The sequence below is a fragment of the Phyllobates terribilis genome, unplaced genomic scaffold (assembly GCF_046119375.1).
Source record: "Phyllobates terribilis strain yellow unplaced genomic scaffold, ASM4611937v1 Scaffold_30__1_contigs__length_15301838, whole genome shotgun sequence".
NCBI classification, from domain to species: Eukaryota; Metazoa; Chordata; class Amphibia; order Anura; family Dendrobatidae; genus Phyllobates; species Phyllobates terribilis.
This window is the reverse complement of record NW_027362790.1, coordinates 9,201,505-9,223,698: the sequence shown is the minus strand read 5'-3', so window position 1 is coordinate 9,223,698 and position 22,194 is coordinate 9,201,505. Positions and strand designations below refer to the sequence as shown.

At 44.9% G+C, this 22,194-nt stretch overlaps 17 non-coding genes across 17 annotated transcripts; all 17 read left to right on the top strand.

Annotated features, from left to right (window-relative positions):
* Positions 1 to 727: 727 nt before the first annotated feature.
* On the top strand, positions 728 to 918 carry LOC141179518 (U2 spliceosomal RNA). The gene has a single exon (XR_012255526.1). It is a non-coding gene; the product is annotated as a U2 spliceosomal RNA (small nuclear RNA).
* A 1,115-nt stretch (positions 919 to 2,033) lies between these two features.
* Positions 2,034 to 2,224, top strand: LOC141179522 (U2 spliceosomal RNA). The gene has a single exon (XR_012255530.1). It is a non-coding gene; the product is annotated as a U2 spliceosomal RNA (small nuclear RNA).
* Positions 2,225 to 3,339: 1,115 nt separating this feature from the next.
* On the top strand, positions 3,340 to 3,530 carry LOC141179506 (U2 spliceosomal RNA). Its single transcript, XR_012255515.1, has one exon. It is a non-coding gene; the product is annotated as a U2 spliceosomal RNA (small nuclear RNA).
* Positions 3,531 to 4,645: 1,115 nt separating this feature from the next.
* LOC141179494 (U2 spliceosomal RNA) lies at positions 4,646 to 4,836 on the top strand. The gene has a single exon (XR_012255504.1). It is a non-coding gene; the product is annotated as a U2 spliceosomal RNA (small nuclear RNA).
* A 1,115-nt stretch (positions 4,837 to 5,951) lies between these two features.
* LOC141179482 (U2 spliceosomal RNA) lies at positions 5,952 to 6,142 on the top strand. Its single transcript, XR_012255493.1, has one exon. It is a non-coding gene; the product is annotated as a U2 spliceosomal RNA (small nuclear RNA).
* A 1,115-nt stretch (positions 6,143 to 7,257) lies between these two features.
* On the top strand, positions 7,258 to 7,448 carry LOC141179417 (U2 spliceosomal RNA). The gene has a single exon (XR_012255434.1). It is a non-coding gene; the product is annotated as a U2 spliceosomal RNA (small nuclear RNA).
* A 1,115-nt stretch (positions 7,449 to 8,563) lies between these two features.
* On the top strand, positions 8,564 to 8,754 carry LOC141179452 (U2 spliceosomal RNA). Its single transcript, XR_012255466.1, has one exon. It is a non-coding gene; the product is annotated as a U2 spliceosomal RNA (small nuclear RNA).
* A 1,115-nt stretch (positions 8,755 to 9,869) lies between these two features.
* LOC141179469 (U2 spliceosomal RNA) lies at positions 9,870 to 10,060 on the top strand. Its single transcript, XR_012255481.1, has one exon. It is a non-coding gene; the product is annotated as a U2 spliceosomal RNA (small nuclear RNA).
* A 1,115-nt stretch (positions 10,061 to 11,175) lies between these two features.
* Positions 11,176 to 11,366, top strand: LOC141179416 (U2 spliceosomal RNA). The gene has a single exon (XR_012255433.1). It is a non-coding gene; the product is annotated as a U2 spliceosomal RNA (small nuclear RNA).
* A 1,115-nt stretch (positions 11,367 to 12,481) lies between these two features.
* Positions 12,482 to 12,672, top strand: LOC141179456 (U2 spliceosomal RNA). Its single transcript, XR_012255470.1, has one exon. It is a non-coding gene; the product is annotated as a U2 spliceosomal RNA (small nuclear RNA).
* Positions 12,673 to 13,787: 1,115 nt separating this feature from the next.
* LOC141179444 (U2 spliceosomal RNA) lies at positions 13,788 to 13,978 on the top strand. The gene has a single exon (XR_012255459.1). It is a non-coding gene; the product is annotated as a U2 spliceosomal RNA (small nuclear RNA).
* Positions 13,979 to 15,093: 1,115 nt separating this feature from the next.
* On the top strand, positions 15,094 to 15,284 carry LOC141179583 (U2 spliceosomal RNA). The gene has a single exon (XR_012255584.1). It is a non-coding gene; the product is annotated as a U2 spliceosomal RNA (small nuclear RNA).
* A 1,112-nt stretch (positions 15,285 to 16,396) lies between these two features.
* LOC141179633 (U2 spliceosomal RNA) lies at positions 16,397 to 16,587 on the top strand. Its single transcript, XR_012255630.1, has one exon. It is a non-coding gene; the product is annotated as a U2 spliceosomal RNA (small nuclear RNA).
* A 1,115-nt stretch (positions 16,588 to 17,702) lies between these two features.
* LOC141179432 (U2 spliceosomal RNA) lies at positions 17,703 to 17,893 on the top strand. The gene has a single exon (XR_012255448.1). It is a non-coding gene; the product is annotated as a U2 spliceosomal RNA (small nuclear RNA).
* A 1,115-nt stretch (positions 17,894 to 19,008) lies between these two features.
* LOC141179420 (U2 spliceosomal RNA) lies at positions 19,009 to 19,199 on the top strand. Its single transcript, XR_012255437.1, has one exon. It is a non-coding gene; the product is annotated as a U2 spliceosomal RNA (small nuclear RNA).
* A 1,115-nt stretch (positions 19,200 to 20,314) lies between these two features.
* On the top strand, positions 20,315 to 20,505 carry LOC141179408 (U2 spliceosomal RNA). The gene has a single exon (XR_012255426.1). It is a non-coding gene; the product is annotated as a U2 spliceosomal RNA (small nuclear RNA).
* Positions 20,506 to 21,620: 1,115 nt separating this feature from the next.
* LOC141179563 (U2 spliceosomal RNA) lies at positions 21,621 to 21,811 on the top strand. The gene has a single exon (XR_012255566.1). It is a non-coding gene; the product is annotated as a U2 spliceosomal RNA (small nuclear RNA).
* Positions 21,812 to 22,194: the final 383 nt, after the last annotated feature.

Here is a 22,194-nt window from a genome sequence, read left to right as displayed (position 1 = left end):
CAGCAGCCTTTTAAACTCACCTGAGCTAACAGGTATGTGCGCTGGTTACTCTGCTGCGCTTAAAATTTCTTTTTTGGTTTGCTACAATGCCTTTTCTGAAACGTTGTCTCCTTCTGCTGGAACACTGACTTCTTTCATTTAATGCCTGCAGACTATAAAAGAGAACCCAACCCAAAAAGTTTGGTTGATTAGTCTGTGGCATTCTGTTAAACTGTTGCTTATGGCGGTCTCTGTGAGCTTCTCAGCGACATTCAGCCAGCCAGGTATCCTGCCTGCAGTAGATGGAATGTGGCAATGGAACGCTGGCTGCGCGTGTCATAATAGGCTCTGAGCCTTTATATACCTGTGCACAGCAGCAGCCACCTTCAGTCTGCTGCTGGACAGCCAGCAGCAGCAGCAGCAGGAGAGGTATGTAATCAGGAGCCCTCCTGCTAAGGGTAGACAGCTGCTCGTTCCACCCCACCCCCCGCCTTAATTGGTTCTCCTCCCTTCCAACGGTGTTGAGGCGGGTGGGAACAGCAGGGGGTGAAGGTGCTGTGTTTAAAGAGGTGGAGTTATGCAGATCTAAAACGCGTGGATTGCAGCAGCAGCAAGCCGAAAAGTGCAGGCATGTAAGGGATCTAGAGGTTGACAACATGTCTTCTTAACGGGAGTCCAGGAGCTCATCTCCACAAATGGACTTTTCAAGATCCTAGGGTGGCTCCGTAGTTTGAAACCAATTCTGGTTATCGCTTCTCGGCCTTTTGGCTAAGATCAAGTGTAGTATCTGTTCTTATCAGTTTAATATCTGATACGTCCCCTATCTGGGGACCATATATTAAATGGATTTTTAGAACAGGGAGATGGAAAAAGAGCTTGCTCTGTCCACTCCACGCATTGACCTGGTATTGCAGTATCTCCAGGACCGGTGCACCCCTTCTTTAATGCAGTTTCTAAAATCAGAAAGAATTGAATTCAATGTTTTTTGTTCATTTTGCTTGTTTGTCGGATTTTGGGATGGACTCTTTGGCTTTGCTTTTCTTCTTCTCATTGGATTTTTCATGTTCAAAGTTGCAGAAGCCAGATTACAAGCTCATTTTGGTTCAACTTCAGCAACTGTGCATTGCATTGCCATGTAATGTGATGCAATGCTATCTTTCTAGCTCTCCCTTTTTACTTCCTTTTGGATAAACAGACATATTAGGCAAGCATTTTGGAGCTTTCACCTAAATAACTACAGGTGGTGAGATAAGCTGCACAATATAATTGACCTTTCAGTATATTGTTGCACACACACCATCTATTTAGCAAATGCCCTTGTTATCAACAGCAGCCTTTTAAACTCACGTGAGCTAACAGGTATGTGCGCTGGTTACTCTGCTGCGCTTAAAATTTCTTTTTTGGTTTGCTACAATGCCTTTTCTGAAACGTTGTCTCCTTCTGCTGGAACACTGACTTCTTTCATTTAATGCCTGCAGACTATAAAAGAGAACCCAACCCAAAAAGTTTGGTTGATTAGTCTGTGGCATTCTGTTAAACTGTTGCTTATGGCGGTCTCTGTGAGCTTCTCAGCGACATTCAGCCAGCCAGGTATCTTGCCTGCAGTAGATGGAATGTGGCAATGGAACGCTGGCTGCGCGTGTCATAATAGGCTCTGAGCCTTTATATACCTGTGCACAGCAGCAGCCACCTTCAGTCTGCTGCTGGACAGCCAGCAGCAGCAGCAGCAGGAGAGGTATGTAATCAGGAGCCCTCCTGCTAAGAGTAGACAGCTGCTCGTTCCACCCCACCCCCCGCCTTAATTGGTTCTCCTCCCTTCCAACGGTGTTGAGGCGGGTGGGAACAGCAGGGGGTGAAGGTGCTGTGTTTAAAGAGGTGGAGTTATGCAGATCTAAAACGCGTGGATTGCAGCAGCAGCAAGCCGAAAAGTGCAGGCATGTAAGGGATCTAGAGGTTGACAACATGTCTTCTTAACGGGAGTCCAGGAGCTCATCTCCACAAATGGACTTTTCAGGATCCTTGGGTGGCTCCGTAGTTTGAAACCAATTCTGGTTATCGCTTCTCGGCCTTTTGGCTAAGATCAAGTGTAGTATCTGTTCTTATCAGTTTAATATCTGATACGTCCCCTATCTGGGGACCATATATTAAATGGATTTTTAGAACAGGGAGATTGAAAAAGAGCTTGCTCTGTCCACTCCACGCATTGACCTGGTATTGCAGTATCTCCAGGACCGGTGCACCCCTTCTTTAATGCAATTTCTAAAATCAGAAAGAATTGAATTCAATGTTTTTTGTTCATTTTGCTTGTTTGTCGGATTTTGGGATGGACTCTTTGGCTTTGCTTTTCTTCTCCTCATTGGATTTTTCATGTTCAAAGTTGCAGAAGCCAGATTACAAGCTCATTTTGGTTCAACTTCAGCAACTGTGCATTGCATTGCCATGTAATGTGATGCAATGCTATCTTTCTAGCTCTCCCTTTTTACTTCCTTTTGGATAAACAGACATATTAGGCAAGCATTTTGGAGCTTTCACCTAAATAACTACAGGTGGTGAGATAAGCTGCACAATATAATTGACCTTTCAGTATATTGTTGCACACACACCATCTATTTAGCAAATGCCCTTGTTATCAACAGCAGCCTTTTAAACTCACCTGAGCTAACAGGTATGTGCGCTGGTTACTCTGCTGCGCTTAAAATTTCTTTTTTGGTTTGCTACAATGCCTTTTCTGAAACGTTGTCTCCTTCTGCTGGAACACTGACTTCTTTCATTTAATGCCTGCAGACTATAAAAGAGAACCCAACCCAAAAAGTTTGGTTGATTAGTCTGTGGCATTCTGTTAAACTGTTGCTTATGGCGGTCTCTGTGAGCTTCTCAGCGACATTCAGCCACCCAGGTATCCTGCCTGCAGTAGATGGAATGTGGCAATGGAACGCTGGCTGCGCGTGTCATAATAGGCTCTGAGCCTTTATATACCTGTGCACAGCAGCAGCCACCTTCAGTCTGCTGCTGGACAGCCAGCAGCAGCAGCAGCAGGAGAGGTATGTAATCAGGAGCCCTCCTGCTAAGGGTAGACAGCTGCTCGTTCCACCCCACCCCCCGCCTTAATTGGTTCTCCTCCCTTCCAACGGTGTTGAGGCGGGTGGGAACAGCAGGGGGTGAAGGTGCTGTGTTTAAAGAGGTGGAGTTATGCAGATCTAAAACGCGTGGATTGCAGCAGCAGCAAGCCGAAAAGTGCAGGCATGTAAGGGATCTAGAGGTTGACAACATGTCTTCTTAACGGGAGTCCAGGAGCTCATCTCCACAAATGGACTTTTCAGGATCCTTGGGTGGCTCCGTAGTTTGAAACCAATTCTGGTTATCGCTTCTCGGCCTTTTGGCTAAGATCAAGTGTAGTATCTGTTCTTATCAGTTTAATATCTGATACGTCCCCTATCTGGGGACCATATATTAAATGGATTTTTAGAACAGGGAGATGGAAAAAGAGCTTGCTCTGTCCACTCCACGCATTGACCTGGTATTGCAGTATCTCCAGGACCGGTGCACCCCTTCTTTAATGCAGTTTCTAAAATCAGAAAGAATTGAATTCAATGTTTTTTGTTCATTTTGCTTGTTTGTCGGATTTTGGGATGGACTCTTTGGCTTTGCTTTTCTTCTCCTCATTGGATTTTTCATGTTCAAAGTTGCAGAAGCCAGATTACAAGCTCATTTTGGTTCAACTTCAGCAACTGTGCATTGCATTGCCATGTAATGTGATGCAATGCTATCTTTCTAGCTCTCCCTTTTTACTTCCTTTTGGATAAACAGACATATTAGGCAAGCATTTTGGAGCTTTCACCTAAATAACTACAGGTGGTGAGATAAGCTGCACAATATAATTGACCTTTCAGTATATTGTTGCACACACACCATCTATTTAGCAAATGCCCTTGTTATCAACAGCAGCCTTTTAAACTCACCTGAGCTAACAGGTATGTGCGCTGGTTACTCTGCTGCGCTTAAAATTTCTTTTTTGGTTTGCTACAATGCCTTTTCTGAAACGTTGTCTCCTTCTGCTGGAACACTGACTTCTTTCATTTAATGCCTGCAGACTATAAAAGAGAACCCAACCCAAAAAGTTTGGTTGATTAGTCTGTGGCATTCTGTTAAACTGTTGCTTATGGCGGTCTCTGTGAGCTTCTCAGCGACATTCAGCCAGCCAGGTATCCTGCCTGCAGTAGATGGAATGTGGCAATGGAACGCTGGCTGCGCGTGTCATAATAGGCTCTGAGCCTTTATATACCTGTGCACAGCAGCAGCCACCTTCAGTCTGCTGCTGGACAGCCAGCAGCAGCAGCAGCAGGAGAGGTATGTAATCAGGAGAACTCCTGCTAAGGGTAGACAGCTGCTCGTTCCACCCCACCCCCCGCCTTAATTGGTTCTCCTCCCTTCCAACGGTGTTGAGGCGGGTGGGAACAGCAGGGGGTGAAGGTGCTGTGTTTAAAGAGGTGGAGTTATGCAGATCTAAAACGCGTGGATTGCAGCAGCAGCAAGCCGAAAAGTGCAGGCATGTAAGGGATCTAGAGGTTGACAACATGTCTTCTTAACGGGAGTCCAGGAGCTCATCTCCACAAATGGACTTTTCAGGATCCTTGGGTGGCTCCGTAGTTTGAAACCAATTCTGGTTATCGCTTCTCGGCCTTTTGGCTAAGATCAAGTGTAGTATCTGTTCTTATCAGTTTAATATCTGATACGTCCCCTATCTGGGGACCATATATTAAATGGATTTTTAGAACAGGGAGATGGAAAAAGAGCTTGCTCTGTCCACTCCACGCATTGACCTGGTATTGCAGTATCTCCAGGACCGGTGCACCCCTTCTTTAATGCAGTTTCTAAAATCAGAAAGAATTGAATTCAATGTTTTTTGTTCATTTTGCTTGTTTGTCGGATTTTGGGATGGACTCTTTGGCTTTGCTTTTCTTCTCCTCATTGGATTTTTCATGTTCAAAGTTGCAGAAGCCAGATTACAAGCTCATTTTGGTTCAACTTCAGCAACTGTGCATTGCATTGCCATGTAATGTGATGCAATGCTATCTTTCTAGCTCTCCCTTTTTACTTCCTTTTGGATAAACAGACATATTAGGCAAGCATTTTGGAGCTTTCACCTAAATAACTACAGGTGGTGAGATAAGCTGCACAATATAATTGACCTTTCAGTATATTGTTGCACACACACCATCTATTTAGCAAATGCCCTTGTTATCAACAGCAGCCTTTTAAACTCACCTGAGCTAACAGGTATGTGCGCTGGTTACTCTGCTGCGCTTAAAATTTCTTTTTTGGTTTGCTACAATGCCTTTTCTGAAACGTTGTCTCCTTCTGCTGGAACACTGACTTCTTTCATTTAATGCCTGCAGACTATAAAAGAGAACCCAACCCAAAAAGTTTGGTTGATTAGTCTGTGGCATTCTGTTAAACTGTTGCTTATGGCGGTCTCTGTGAGCTTCTCAGCGACATTCAGCCAGCCAGGTATCCTGCCTGCAGTAGATGGAATGTGGCAATGGAACGCTGGCTGCGCGTGTCATAATAGGCTCTGAGCCTTTATATACCTGTGCACAGCAGCAGCCACCTTCAGTCTGCTGCTGGACAGCCAGCAGCAGCAGCAGCAGGAGAGGTATGTAATCAGGAGCCCTCCTGCTAAGGGTAGACAGCTGCTCGTTCCACCCCACCCCCCGCCTTAATTGGTTCTCCTCCCTTCCAACGGTGTTGAGGCGGGTGGGAACAGCAGGGGGTGAAGGTGCTGTGTTTAAAGAGGTGGAGTTATGCAGATCTAAAACGCGTGGATTGCAGCAGCAGCAAGCCGAAAAGTGCAGGCATGTAAGGGATCTAGAGGTTGACAACATGTCTTCTTAACGGGAGTCCAGGAGCTCATCTCCACAAATGGACTTTTCAGGATCCTTGGGTGGCTCCGTAGTTTGAAACCAATTCTGGTTATCGCTTCTCGGCCTTTTGGCTAAGATCAAGTGTAGTATCTGTTCTTATCAGTTTAATATCTGATACGTCCCCTATCTGGGGACCATATATTAAATGGATTTTTAGAACAGGGAGATGGAAAAAGAGCTTGCTCTGTCCACTCCACGCATTGACCTGGTATTGCAGTATCTCCAGGACCGGTGCACCCCTTCTTTAATGCAGTTTCTAAAATCAGAAAGAATTGAATTCAATGTTTTTTGTTCATTTTGCTTGTTTGTCGGATTTTGGGATGGACTCTTTGGCTTTGCTTTTCTTCTCCTCATTGGATTTTTCATGTTCAAAGTTGCAGAAGCCAGATTACAAGCTCATTTTGGTTCAACTTCAGCAACTGTGCATTGCATTGCCATGTAATGTGATGCAATGCTATCTTTCTAGCTCTCCCTTTTTACTTCCTTTTGGATAAACAGACATATTAGGCAAGCATTTTGGAGCTTTCACCTAAATAACTACAGGTGGTGAGATAAGCTGCACAATATAATTGACCTTTCAGTATATTGTTGCACACACACCATCTATTTAGCAAATGCCCTTGTTATCAACAGCAGCCTTTTAAACTCACCTGAGCTAACAGGTATGTGCGCTGGTTACTCTGCTGCGCTTAAAATTTCTTTTTTGGTTTGCTACAATGCCTTTTCTGAAACGTTGTCTCCTTCTGCTGGAACACTGACTTCTTTCATTTAATGCCTGCAGACTATAAAAGAGAACCCAACCCAAAAAGTTTGGTTGATTAGTCTGTGGCATTCTGTTAAACTGTTGCTTATGGCGGTCTCTGTGAGCTTCTCAGCGACATTCAGCCAGCCAGGTATCCTGCCTGCAGTAGATGGAATGTGGCAATGGAACGCTGGCTGCGCGTGTCATAATAGGCTCTGAGCCTTTATATACCTGTGCACAGCAGCAGCCACCTTCAGTCTGCTGCTGGACAGCCAGCAGCAGCAGCAGCAGGAGAGGTATGTAATCAGGAGCCCTCCTGCTAAGGGTAGACAGCTGCTCGTTCCACCCCACCCCCCGCCTTAATTGGTTCTCCTCCCTTCCAACGGTGTTGAGGCGGGTGGGAACAGCAGGGGGTGAAGGTGCTGTGTTTAAAGAGGTGGAGTTATGCAGATCTAAAACGCGTGGATTGCAGCAGCAGCAAGCCGAAAAGTGCAGGCATGTAAGGGATCTAGAGGTTGACAACATGTCTTCTTAACGGGAGTCCAGGAGCTCATCTCCACAAATGGACTTTTCAAGATCCTAGGGTGGCTCCGTAGTTTGAAACCAATTCTGGTTATCGCTTCTCGGCCTTTTGGCTAAGATCAAGTGTAGTATCTGTTCTTATCAGTTTAATATCTGATACGTCCCCTATCTGGGGACCATATATTAAATGGATTTTTAGAACAGGGAGATGGAAAAAGAGCTTGCTCTGTCCACTCCACGCATTGACCTGGTATTGCAGTATCTCCAGGACCGGTGCATCCCTTCTTTAATGCAGTTTCTAAAATCAGAAAGAATTGAATTCAATGTTTTTTGTTCATTTTGCTTGTTTGTCGGATTTTGGGATGGACTCTTTGGCTTTGCTTTTCTTCTCCTCATTGGATTTTTCATGTTCAAAGTTGCAGAAGCCAGATTACAAGCTCATTTTGGTTCAACTTCAGCAACTGTGCATTGCATTGCCATGTAATGTGATGCAATGCTATCTTTCTAGCTCTCCCTTTTTACTTCCTTTTGGATAAACAGACATATTAGGCAAGCATTTTGGAGCTTTCACCTAAATAACTACAGGTGGTGAGATAAGCTGCACAATATAATTGACCTTTCAGTATATTGTTGCACACACACCATCTATTTAGCAAATGCCCTTGTTATCAACAGCAGCCTTTTAAACTCACCTGAGCTAACAGGTATGTGCGCTGGTTACTCTGCTGCGCTTAAAATTTCTTTTTTGGTTTGCTACAATGCCTTTTCTGAAACGTTGTCTCCTTCTGCTGGAACACTGACTTCTTTCATTTAATGCCTGCAGACTATAAAAGAGAACCCAACCCAAAAAGTTTGGTTGATTAGTCTGTGGCATTCTGTTAAACTGTTGCTTATGGCGGTCTCTGTGAGCTTCTCAGCGACATTCAGCCAGCCAGGTATCCTGCCTGCAGTAGATGGAATGTGGCAATGGAACGCTGGCTGCGCGTGTCATAATAGGCTCTGAGCCTTTATATACCTGTGCACAGCAGCAGCCACCTTCAGTCTGCTGCTGGACAGCCAGCAGCAGCAGCAGCAGGAGAGGTATGTAATCAGGAGCCCTCCTGCTAAGGGTAGACAGCTGCTCGTTCCACCCCACCCCCCGCCTTAATTGGTTCTCCTCCCTTCCAACGGTGTTGAGGCGGGTGGGAACAGCAGGGGGTGAAGGTGCTGTGTTTAAAGAGGTGGAGTTATGCAGATCTAAAACGCGTGGATTGCAGCAGCAGCAAGCCGAAAAGTGCAGGCATGTAAGGGATCTAGAGGTTGACAACATGTCTTCTTAACGGGAGTCCAGGAGCTCATCTCCACAAATGGACTTTTCAGGATCCTTGGGTGGCTCCGTAGTTTGAAACCAATTCTGGTTATCGCTTCTCGGCCTTTTGGCTAAGATCAAGTGTAGTATCTGTTCTTATCAGTTTAATATCTGATACGTCCCCTATCTGGGGACCATATATTAAATGGATTTTTAGAACAGGGAGATGGAAAAAGAGCTTGCTCTGTCCACTCCACGCATTGACCTGGTATTGCAGTATCCCCAGGACCGGTGCACCCCTTCTTTAATGCAGTTTCTAAAATCAGAAAGAATTGAATTCAATGTTTTTTGTTCATTTTGCTTGTTTGTCGGATTTTGGGATGGACTCTTTGGCTTTGCTTTTCTTCTCCTCATTGGATTTTTCATGTTCAAAGTTGCAGAAGCCAGATTACAAGCTCATTTTGGTTCAACTTCAGCAACTGTGCATTGCATTGCCATGTAATGTGATGCAATGCTATCTTTCTAGCTCTCCCTTTTTACTTCCTTTTGGATAAACAGACATATTAGGCAAGCATTTTGGAGCTTTCACCTAAATAACTACAGGTGGTGAGATAAGCTGCACAATATAATTGACCTTTCAGTATATTGTTGCACACACACCATCTATTTAGCAAATGCCCTTGTTATCAACAGCAGCCTTTTAAACTCACCTGAGCTAACAGGTATGTGCGCTGGTTACTCTGCTGCGCTTAAAATTTCTTTTTTGGTTTCCTACAATGCCTTTTCTGAAACGTTGTCTCCTTCTGCTGGAACACTGACTTCTTTCATTTAATGCCTGCAGACTATAAAAGAGAACCCAACCCAAAAAGTTTGGTTGATTAGTCTGTGGCATTCTGTTAAACTGTTGCTTATGGCGGTCTCTGTGAGCTTCTCAGCGACATTCAGCCAGCCAGGTATCCTGCCTGCAGTAGATGGAATGTGGCAATGGAACGCTGGCTGCGCGTGTCATAATAGGCTCTGAGCCTTTATATACCTGTGCACAGCAGCAGCCACCTTCAGTCTGCTGCTGGACAGCCAGCAGCAGCAGCAGCAGGAGAGGTATGTAATCAGGAGCCCTCCTGCTAAGGGTAGACAGCTGCTCGTTCCACCCCACCCCCCGCCTTAATTGGTTCTCCTCCCTTCCAACGGTGTTGAGGCGGGTGGGAACAGCAGGGGGTGAAGGTGCTGTGTTTAAAGAGGTGGAGTTATGCAGATCTAAAACGCGTGGATTGCAGCAGCAGCAAGCCGAAAAGTGCAGGCATGTAAGGGATCTAGAGGTTGACAACATGTCTTCTTAACGGGAGTCCAGGAGCTCATCTCCACAAATGGACTTTTCAGGATCCTTGGGTGGCTCCGTAGTTTGAAACCAATTCTGGTTATCGCTTCTCGGCCTTTTGGCTAAGATCAAGTGTAGTATCTGTTCTTATCAGTTTAATATCTGATACGTCCCCTATCTGGGGACCATATATTAAATGGATTTTTAGAACAGGGAGATGGAAAAAGAGCTTGCTCTGTCCACTCCACGCATTGACCTGGTATTGCAGTATCTCCAGGACCGGTGCACCCCTTCTTTAATGCAGTTTCTAAAATCAGAAAGAATTGAATTCAATGTTTTTTGTTCATTTTGCTTGTTTGTCGGATTTTGGGATGGACTCTTTGGCTTTGCTTTTCTTCTCCTCATTGGATTTTTCATGTTCAAAGTTGCAGAAGCCAGATTACAAGCTCATTTTGGTTCAACTTCAGCAACTGTGCATTGCATTGCCATGTAATGTGATGCAATGCTATCTTTCTAGCTCTCCCTTTTTACTTCCTTTTGGATAAACAGACATATTAGGCAAGCATTTTGGAGCTTTCACCTAAATAACTACAGGTGGTGAGATAAGCTGCACAATATAATTGACCTTTCAGTATATTGTTGCACACACACCATCTATTTAGCAAATGCCCTTGTTATCAACAGCAGCCTTTTAAACTCACCTGAGCTAACAGGTATGTGCGCTGGTTACTCTGCTGCGCTTAAAATTTCTTTTTTGGTTTGCTACAATGCCTTTTCTGAAACGTTGTCTCCTTCTGCTGGAACACTGACTTCTTTCATTTAATGCCTGCAGACTATAAAAGAGAACCCAACCCAAAAAGTTTGGTTGATTAGTCTGTGGCATTCTGTTAAACTGTTGCTTATGGCGGTCTCTGTGAGCTTCTCAGCGACATTCAGCCAGCCAGGTATCCTGCCTGCAGTAGATGGAATGTGGCAATGGAACGCTGGCTGCGCGTGTCATAATAGGCTCTGAGCCTTTATATACCTGTGCACAGCAGCAGCCACCTTCAGTCTGCTGCTGGACAGCCAGCAGCAGCAGCAGCAGGAGAGGTATGTAATCAGGAGCCCTCCTGCTAAGGGTAGACAGCTGCTCGTTCCACCCCACCCCCCGCCTTAATTGGTTCTCCTCCCTTCCAACGGTGTTGAGGCGGGTGGGAACAGCAGGGGGTGAAGGTGCTGTGTTTAAAGAGGTGGAGTTATGCAGATCTAAAACGCGTGGATTGCAGCAGCAGCAAGCCGAAAAGTGCAGGCATGTAAGGGATCTAGAGGTTGACAACATGTCTTCTTAACGGGAGTCCAGGAGCTCATCTCCACAAATGGACTTTTCAGGATCCTTGGGTGGCTCCGTAGTTTGAAACCAATTCTGGTTATCGCTTCTCGGCCTTTTGGCTAAGATCAAGTGTAGTATCTGTTCTTATCAGTTTAATATCTGATACGTCCCCTATCTGGGGACCATATATTAAATGGATTTTTAGAACAGGGAGATGGAAAAAGAGCTTGCTCTGTCCACTCCACGCATTGACCTGGTATTGCAGTATCTCCAGGACCGGTGCATCCCTTCTTTAATGCAGTTTCTAAAATCAGAAAGAATTGAATTCAATGTTTTTTGTTCATTTTGCTTGTTTGTCGGATTTTGGGATGGACTCTTTGGCTTTGCTTTTCTTCTCCTCATTGGATTTTTCATGTTCAAAGTTGCAGAAGCCAGATTACAAGCTCATTTTGGTTCAACTTCAGCAACTGTGCATTGCATTGCCATGTAATGTGATGCAATGCTATCTTTCTAGCTCTCCCTTTTTACTTCCTTTTGGATAAACAGACATATTAGGCAAGCATTTTGGAGCTTTCACCTAAATAACTACAGGTGGTGAGATAAGCTGCACAATATAATTGACCTTTCAGTATATTGTTGCACACACACCATCTATTTAGCAAATGCCCTTGTTATCAACAGCAGCCTTTTAAACTCACCTGAGCTAACAGGTATGTGCGCTGGTTACTCTGCTGCGCTTAAAATTTCTTTTTTGGTTTGCTACAATGCCTTTTCTGAAACGTTGTCTCCTTCTGCTGGAACACTGACTTCTTTCATTTAATGCCTGCAGACTATAAAAGAGAACCCAACCCAAAAAGTTTGGTTGATTAGTCTGTGGCATTCTGTTAAACTGTTGCTTATGGCGGTCTCTGTGAGCTTCTCAGCGACATTCAGCCAGCCAGGTATCCTGCCTGCAGTAGATGGAATGTGGCAATGGAACGCTGGCTGCGCGTGTCATAATAGGCTCTGAGCCTTTATATACCTGTGCACAGCAGCAGCCACCTTCAGTCTGCTGCTGGACAGCCAGCAGCAGCAGCAGCAGGAGAGGTATGTAATCAGGAGCCCTCCTGCTAAGGGTAGACAGCTGCTCGTTCCACCCCACCCCCCGCCTTAATTGGTTCTCCTCCCTTCCAACGGTGTTGAGGCGGGTGGGAACAGCAGGGGGTGAAGGTGCTGTGTTTAAAGAGGTGGAGTTATGCAGATCTAAAACGCGTGGATTGCAGCAGCAGCAAGCCGAAAAGTGCAGGCATGTAAGGGATCTAGAGGTTGACAACATGTCTTCTTAACGGGAGTCCAGGAGCTCATCTCCACAAATGGACTTTTCAGGATCCTTGGGTGGCTCCGTAGTTTGAAACCAATTCTGGTTATCGCTTCTCGGCCTTTTGGCTAAGATCAAGTGTAGTATCTGTTCTTATCAGTTTAATATCTGATACGTCCCCTATCTGGGGACCATATATTAAATGGATTTTTAGAACAGGGAGATGGAAAAAGAGCTTGCTCTGTCCACTCCACGCATTGACCTGGTATTGCAGTATCTCCAGGACCGGTGCACCCCTTCTTTAATGCAGTTTCTAAAATCAGAAAGAATTGAATTCAATGTTTTTTGTTCATTTTGCTTGTTTGTCGGATTTTGGGATGGACTCTTTGGCTTTGCTTTTCTTCTCCTCATTGGATTTTTCATGTTCAAAGTTGCAGAAGCCAGATTACAAGCTCATTTTGGTTCAACTTCAGCAACTGTGCATTGCATTGCCATGTAATGTGATGCAATGCTATCTTTCTAGCTCTCCCTTTTTACTTCCTTTTGGATAAACAGACATATTAGGCAAGCATTTTGGAGCTTTCACCTAAATAACTACAGGTGGTGAGATAAGCTGCACAATATAATTGACCTTTCAGTATATTGTTGCACACACACCATCTATTTAGCAAATGCCCTTGTTATCAACAGCAGCCTTTTAAACTCACCTGAGCTAACAGGTATGTGCGCTGGTTACTCTGCTGCGCTTAAAATTTCTTTTTTGGTTTGCTACAATGCCTTTTCTGAAACGTTGTCTCCTTCTGCTGGAACACTGACTTCTTTCATTTAATGCCTGCAGACTATAAAAGAGAACCCAACCCAAAAAGTTTGGTTGATTAGTCTGTGGCATTCTGTTAAACTGTTGCTTATGGCGGTCTCTGTGAGCTTCTCAGCGACATTCAGCCAGCCAGGTATCCTGCCTGCAGTAGATGGAATGTGGCAATGGAACGCTGGCTGCGCGTGTCATAATAGGCTCTGAGCCTTTATATACCTGTGCACAGCAGCAGCCACCTTCAGTCTGCTGCTGGACAGCCAGCAGCAGCAGCAGCAGGAGAGGTATGTAATCAGGAGCCCTCCTGCTAAGGGTAGACAGCTGCTCGTTCCACCCCACCCCCCGCCTTAATTGGTTCTCCTCCCTTCCAACGGTGTTGAGGCGGGTGGGAACAGCAGGGGGTGAAGGTGCTGTGTTTAAAGAGGTGGAGTTATGCAGATCTAAAACGCGTGGATTGCAGCAGCAGCAAGCCGAAAAGTGCAGGCATGTAAGGGATCTAGAGGTTGACAACATGTCTTCTTAACGGGAGTCCAGGAGCTCATCTCCACAAATGGACTTTTCAAGATCCTAGGGTGGCTCCGTAGTTTGAAACCAATTCTGGTTATCGCTTCTCGGCCTTTTGGCTAAGATCAAGTGTAGTATCTGTTCTTATCAGTTTAATATCTGATACGTCCCCTATCTGGGGACCATATATTAAATGGATTTTTAGAACAGGGAGATGGAAAAAGAGCTTGCTCTGTCCACTCCACGCATTGACCTGGTATTGCAGTATCTCCAGGACCGGTGCACCCCTTCTTTAATGCAGTTTCTAAAATCAGAAAGAATTGAATTCAATGTTTTTTGTTCATTTTGCTTGTTTGTCGGATTTTGGGATGGACTCTTTGGCTTTGCTTTTCTTCTCCTCATTGGATTTTTCATGTTCAAAGTTGCAGAAGCCAGATTACAAGCTCATTTTGGTTCAACTTCAGCAACTGTGCATTGCATTGCCATGTAATGTGATGCAATGCTATCTTTCTAGCTCTCCCTTTTTACTTCCTTTTGGATAAACAGACATATTAGGCAAGCATTTTGGAGCTTTCACCTAAATAACTACAGGTGGTGAGATAAGCTGCACAATATAATTGACCTTTCAGTATATTGTTGCACACACACCATCTATTTAGCAAATGCCCTTGTTATCAACAGCAGCCTTTTAAACTCACCTGAGCTAACAGGTATGTGCGCTGGTTACTCTGCTGCGCTTAAAATTTCTTTTTTGGTTTGCTACAATGCCTTTTCTGAAACGTTGTCTCCTTCTGCTGGAACACTGACTTCTTTCATTTAATGCCTGCAGACTATAAAAGAGAACCCAACCCAAAAAGTTTGGTTGATTAGTCTGTGGCATTCTGTTAAACTGTTGCTTATGGCGGTCTCTGTGAGCTTCTCAGCGACATTCAGCCAGCCAGGTATCTTGCCTGCAGTAGATGGAATGTGGCAATGGAACGCTGGCTGCGCGTGTCATAATAGGCTCTGAGCCTTTATATACCTGTGCACAGCAGCAGCCACCTTCAGTCTGCTGCTGGACAGCCAGCAGCAGCAGCAGCAGGAGAGGTATGTAATCAGGAGCCCTCCTGCTAAGGGTAGACAGCTGCTCGTTCCACCCCACCCCCCGCCTTAATTGGTTCTCCTCCCTTCCAACGGTGTTGAGGCGGGTGGGAACAGCAGGGGGTGAAGGTGCTGTGTTTAAAGAGGTGGAGTTATGCAGATCTAAAACGCGTGGATTGCAGCAGCAGCAAGCCGAAAAGTGCAGGCATGTAAGGGATCTAGAGGTTGACAACATGTCTTCTTAACGGGAGTCCAGGAGCTCATCTCCACAAATGGACTTTTCAGGATCCTTGGGTGGCTCCGTAGTTTGAAACCAATTCTGGTTATCGCTTCTCGGCCTTTTGGCTAAGATCAAGTGTAGTATCTGTTCCTATCAGTTTAATATCTGATACGTCCCCTATCTGGGGACCATATATTAAATGGATTTTTAGAACAGGGAGATGGAAAAAGAGCTTGCTCTGTCCACTCCACGCATTGACCTGGTATTGCAGTATCTCCAGGACCGGTGCACCCCTTCTTTAATGCAGTTTCTAAAATCAGAAAGAATTGAATTCAATGTTTTTTGTTCATTTTGCTTGTTTGTCGGATTTTGGGATGGACTCTTTGGCTTTGCTTTTCTTCTCCTCATTGGATTTTTCATGTTCAAAGTTGCAGAAGCCAGATTACAAGCTCATTTTGGTTCAACTTCAGCAACTGTGCATTGCATTGCCATGTAATGTGATGCAATGCTATCATTCTAGCTCTCCCTTTTTACTTCCTTTTGGATAAACAGACATATTAGGCAAGCATTTTGGAGCTTTCACCTAAATAACTACAGGTGGTGAGATAAGCTGCACAATATAATTGACCTTTCAGTATATTGTTGCACACACACCATCTATTTAGCAAATGCCCTTGTTATCAACAGCAGCCTTTTAAACTCACCTGAGCTAACAGGTATGTGCGCTGGTTACTCTGCTGCGCTTAAAATTTCTTTTTTGGTTTGCTACAATGCCTTTTCTGAAACGTTGTCTCCTTCTGCTGGAACACTGACTTCTTTCATTTAATGCCTGCAGACTATAAAAGAGAACCCAACCCAAAAAGTTTGGTTGATTAGTCTGTGGCATTCTGTTAAACTGTTGCTTATGGCGGTCTCTGTGAGCTTCTCAGCGACATTCAGCCAGCCAGGTATCCTGCCTGCAGTAGATGGAATGTGGCAATGGAACGCTGGCTGCGCGTGTCATAATAGGCTCTGAGCCTTTATATACCTGTGCACAGCAGCAGCCACCTTCAGTCTGCTGCTGGACAGCCAGCAGCAGCAGCAGGAGAGGTATGTAATCAGGAGCCCTCCTGCTAAGGGTAGACAGCTGCTCGTTCCACCCCACCCCCCGCCTTAATTGGTTCTCCTCCCTTCCAACGGTGTTGAGGCGGGTGGGAACAGCAGGGGGTGAAGGTGCTGTGTTTAAAGAGGTGGAGTTATGCAGATCTAAAACGCGTGGATTGCAGCAGCAGCAAGCCGAAAAGTGCAGGCATGTAAGGGATCTAGAGGTTGACAACATGTCTTCTTAACGGGAGTCCAGGAGCTCATCTCCACAAATGGACTTTTCAGGATCCTTGGGTGGCTCCGTAGTTTGAAACCAATTCTGGTTATCGCTTCTCGGCCTTTTGGCTAAGATCAAGTGTAGTATCTGTTCTTCTCAGTTTAATATCTGATACGTCCCCTATCTGGGGACCATATATTAAATGGATTTTTAGAACAGGGAGATGGAAAAAGAGCTTGCTCTGTCCACTCCACGCATTGACCTGGTATTGCAGTATCTCCAGGACTGGTGCACCCCTTCTTTAATGCAGTTTCTAAAATCAGAAAGAATTGAATTCAATGTTTTTTGTTCATTTTGCTTGTTTGTCGGATTTTGGGATGGACTCTTTGGCTTTGCTTTTCTTCTCCTCATTGGATTTTTCATGTTCAAAGTTGCAGAAGCCAGATTACAAGCTCATTTTGGTTCAACTTCAGCAACTGTGCATTGCATTGCCATGTAATGTGATGCAATGCTATCTTTCTAGCTCTCCCTTTTTACTTCCTTTTGGATAAACAGACATATTAGGCAAGCATTTTGGAGCTTTCACCTAAATAACTACAGGTGGTGAGATAAGCTGCACAATATAATTGACCTTTCAGTATATTGTTGCACACACACCATCTATTTAGCAAATGCCCTTGTTATCAACAGCAGCCTTTTAAACTCACCTGAGCTAACAGGTATGTGCGCTGGTTACTCTGCTGCGCTTAAAATTTCTTTTTTGGTTTGCTACAATGCCTTTTCTGAAACGTTGTCTCCTTCTGCTGGAACACTGACTTCTTTCATTTAATGCCTGCAGACTATAAAAGAGAACCCAACCCAAAAAGTTTGGTTGATTAGTCTGTGGCATTCTGTTAAACTGTTGCTTATGGCGGTCTCTGTGAGCTTCTCAGCGACATTCAGCCAGCCAGGTATCCTGCCTGCAGTAGATGGAATGTGGCAATGGAACGCTGGCTGCGCGTGTCATAATAGGCTCTGAGCCTTTATATACCTGTGCACAGCAGCAGCCACCTTCAGTCTGCTGCTGGACAGCCAGCAGCAGCAGCAGCAGGAGAGGTATGTAATCAGGAGCCCTCCTGCTAAGGGTAGACAGCTGCTCGTTCCACCCCACCCCCCGCCTTAATTGGTTCTCCTCCCTTCCAACGGTGTTGAGGCGGGTGGGAACAGCAGGGGGTGAAGGTGCTGTGTTTAAAGAGGTGGAGTTATGCAGATCTAAAACGCGTGGATTGCAGCAGCAGCAAGCCGAAAAGTGCAGGCATGTAAGGGATCTAGAGGTTGACAACATGTCTTCTTAACGGGAGTCCAGGAGCTCATCTCCACAAATGGACTTTTCAGGATCCTTGGGTGGCTCCGTAGTTTGAAACCAATTCTGGTTATCGCTTCTCGGCCTTTTGGCTAAGATCAAGTGTAGTATCTGTTCTTATCAGTTTAATATCTGATACGTCCCCTATCTGGGGACCATATATTAAATGGATTTTTAGAACAGGGAGATGGAAAAAGAGCTTGCTCTGTCCACTCCACGCATTGACCTGGTATTGCAGTATCTCCAGGACCGGTGCACCCCTTCTTTAATGCAGTTTCTAAAATCAGAAAGAATTGAATTCAATGTTTTTTGTTCATTTTGCTTGTTTGTCGGATTTTGGGATGGACTCTTTGGCTTTGCTTTTCTTCTCCTCATTGGATTTTTCATGTTCAAAGTTGCAGAAGCCAGATTACAAGCTCATTTTGGTTCAACTTCAGCAACTGTGCATTGCATTGCCATGTAATGTGATGCAATGCTATCTTTCTAGCTCTCCCTTTTTACTTCCTTTTGGATAAACAGACATATTAGGCAAGCATTTTGGAGCTTTCACCTAAATAACTACAGGTGGTGAGATAAGCTGCACAATATAATTGACCTTTCAGTATATTGTTGCACACACACCATCTATTTAGCAAATGCCCTTGTTATCAACAGCAGCCTTTTAAACTCACCTGAGCTAACAGGTATGTGCGCTGGTTATTCTGCTGCGCTTAAAATTTCTTTTTTGGTTTGCTACAATGCCTTTTCTGAAACGTTGTCTCCTTCTGCTGGAACACTGACTTCTTTCATTTAATGCCTGCAGACTATAAAAGAGAACCCAACCCAAAAAGTTTGGTTGATTAGTCTGTGGCATTCTGTTAAACTGTTGCTTATGGCGGTCTCTGTGAGCTTCTCAGCGACATTCAGCCAGCCAGGTATCCTGCCTGCAGTAGATGGAATGTGGCAATGGAACGCTGGCTGCGCGTGTCATAATAGGCTCTGAGCCTTTATATACCTGTGCACAGCAGCAGCCACCTTCAGTCTGCTGCTGGACAGCCAGCAGCAGCAGCAGCAGGAGAGGTATGTAATCAGGAGCCCTCCTGCTAAGGGTAGACAGCTGCTCGTTCCACCCCACCCCCCGCCTTAATTGGTTCTCCTCCCTTCCAACGGTGTTGAGGCGGGTGGAAACAGCAGGGGGTGAAGGTGCTGTGTTTAAAGAGGTGGAGTTATGCAGATCTAAAACGCGTGGATTGCAGCAGCAGCAAGCCGAAAAGTGCAGGCATGTAAGGGATCTAGAGGTTGACAACATGTCTTCTTAACGGGAGTCCAGGAGCTCATCTCCACAAATGGACTTTTCAGGATCCTTGGGTGGCTCCGTAGTTTGAAACCAATTCTGGTTATCGCTTCTCGGCCTTTTGGCTAAGATCAAGTGTAGTATCTGTTCTTATCAGTTTAATATCTGATACGTCCCCTATCTGGGGACCATATATTAAATGGATTTTTAGAACAGGGAGATGGAAAAAGAGCTTGCTCTGTCCACTCCACGCATTGACCTGGTATTGCAGTATCTCCAGGACCGGTGCACCCCTTCTTTAATGCAGTTTCTAAAATCAGAAAGAATTGAATTCAATGTTTTTTGTTCATTTTGCTTGTTTGTCGGATTTTGGGATGGACTCTTTGGCTTTGCTTTTCTTCTCCTCATTGGATTTTTCATGTTCAAAGTTGCAGAAGCCAGATTACAAGCTCATTTTGGTTCAACTTCAGCAACTGTGCATTGCATTGCCATGTAATGTGATGCAATGCTATCTTTCTAGCTCTCCCTTTTTACTTCCTTTTGGATAAACAGACATATTAGGCAAGCATTTTGGAGCTTTCACCTAAATAACTACAGGTGGTGAGATAAGCTGCACAATATAATTGACCTTTCAGTATATTGTTGCACACACACCATCTATTTAGCAAATGCCCTTGTTATCAACAGCAGCCTTTTAAACTCACCTGAGCTAACAGGTATGTGCGCTGGTTACTCTGCTGCGCTTAAAATTTCTTTTTTGGTTTGCTACAATGCCTTTTCTGAAACGTTGTCTCCTTCTGCTGGAACACTGACTTCTTTCATTTAATGCCTGCAGACTATAAAAGAGAACCCAACCCAAAAAGTTTGGTTGATTAGTCTGTGGCATTCTGTTAAACTGTTGCTTATGGCGGTCTCTGTGAGCTTCTCAGCGACATTCAGCCAGCCAGGTATCCTGCCTGCAGTAGATGGAATGTGGCAATGGAACGCTGGCTGCGCGTGTCATAATAGGCTCTGAGCCTTTATATACCTGTGCACAGCAGCAGCCACCTTCAGTCTGCTGCTGGACAGCCAGCAGCAGCAGCAGCAGGAGAGGTATGTAATCAGGAGCCCTCCTGCTAAGGGTAGACAGCTGCTCGTTCCACCCCACCCCCCGCCTTAATTGGTTCTCCTCCCTTCCAACGGTGTTGAGGCGGGTGGGAACAGCAGGGGGTGAAGGTGCTGTGTTTAAAGAGGTGGAGTTATGCAGATCTAAAACGCGTGGATTGCAGCAGCAGCAAGCCGAAAAGTGCAGGCATGTAAGGGATCTAGAGGTTGACAACATGTCTTCTTAACGGGAGTCCAGGAGCTCATCTCCACAAATGGACTTTTCAGGATCCTTGGGTGGCTCCGTAGTTTGAAACCAATTCTGGTTATCGCTTCTCGGCCTTTTGGCTAAGATCAAGTGTAGTATCTGTTCTTATCAGTTTAATATCTGATACGTCCCCTATCTGGGGACCATATATTAAATGGATTTTTAGAACAGGGAGATGGAAAAAGAGCTTGCTCTGTCCACTCCACGCATTGACCTGGTATTGCAGTATCTCCAGGACCGGTGCACCCCTTCTTTAATGCAGTTTCTAAAATCAGAAAGAATTGAATTCAATGTTTTTTGTTCATTTTGCTTGTTTGTCGGATTTTGGGATGGACTCTTTGGCTTTGCTTTTCTTCTCCTCATTGGATTTTTCATGTTCAAAGTTGCAGAAGCCAGATTACAAGCTCATTTTGGTTCAACTTCAGCAACTGTGCATTGCATTGCCATGTAATGTGATGCAATGCTATCTTTCTAGCTCTCCCTTTTTACTTCCTTTTGGATAAACAGACATATTAGGCAAGCATTTTGGAGCTTTCACCTAAATAACTACAGGTGGTGAGATAAGCTGCACAATATAATTGACCTTTCAGTATATTGTTGCACACACACCATCTATTTAGCAAATGCCCTTGTTATCAACAGCAGCCTTTTAAACTCACCTGAGCTAACAGGTATGTGCGCTGGTTACTCTGCTGTGCTTAAAATTTCTTTTTTGGTTTGCTACAATGCCTTTTCTGAAACGTTGTCTCCTTCTGCTGGAACACTGACTTCTTTCATTTAATGCCTGCAGACTATAAAAGAGAACCCAACCCAAAAAGTTTGGTTGATTAGTCTGTGGCATTCTGTTAAACTGTTGCTTATGGCGGTCTCTGTGAGCTTCTCAGCGACATTCAGCCAGCCAGGTATCCTGCCTGCAGTAGATGGAATGTGGCAATGGAACGCTGGCTGCGCGTGTCATAATAGGCTCTGAGCCTTTATATACCTGTGCACAGCAGCAGCCACCTTCAGTCTGCTGCTGGACAGCCAGCAGCAGCAGCAGCAGGAGAGGTATGTAATCAGGAGCCCTCCTGCTAAGGGTAGACAGCTGCTCGTTCCACCCCACCCCCCGCCTTAATTGGTTCTCCTCCCTTCCAACGGTGTTGAGGCGGGTGGGAACAGCAGGGGGTGAAGGTGCTGTGTTTAAAGAGGTGGAGTTATGCAGATCTAAAACGCGTGGATTGCAGCAGCAGCAAGCCGAAAAGTGCAGGCATGTAAGGGATCTAGAGGTTGACAACATGTCTTCTTAACGGGAGTCCAGGAGCTCATCTCCACAAATGGACTTTTCAGGATCCTTGGGTGGCTCCGTAGTTTGAAACCAATTCTGGTTATCGCTTCTCGGCCTTTTGGCTAAGATCAAATGTAGTATCTGTTCTTATCAGTTTAATATCTGATACGTCCCCTATCTGGGGACCATATATTAAATGGATTTTTAGAACAGGGAGATGGAAAAAGAGCTTGCTCTGTCCACTCCACGCATTGACCTGGTATTGCAGTATCTCCAGGACCGGTGCACCCCTTCTTTAATGCAGTTTCTAAAATCAGAAAGAATTGAATTCAATGTTTTTTGTTCATTTTGCTTGTTTGTCGGATTTTGGGATGGACTCTTTGGCTTTGCTTTTCTTCTCCTCATTGGATTTTTCATGTTCAAAGTTGCAGAAGCCAGATTACAAGCTCATTTTGGTTCAACTTCAGCAACTGTGCATTGCATTGCCATGTAATGTGATGCAATGCTATCTTTCTAGCTCTCCCTTTTTACTTCCTTTTGGATAAACAGACATATTAGGCAAGCATTTTGGAGCTTTCACCTAAATAACTACAGGTGGTGAGATAAGCTGCACAATATAATTGACCTTTCAGTATATTGTTGCACACACACCATCTATTTAGCAAATGCCCTTGTT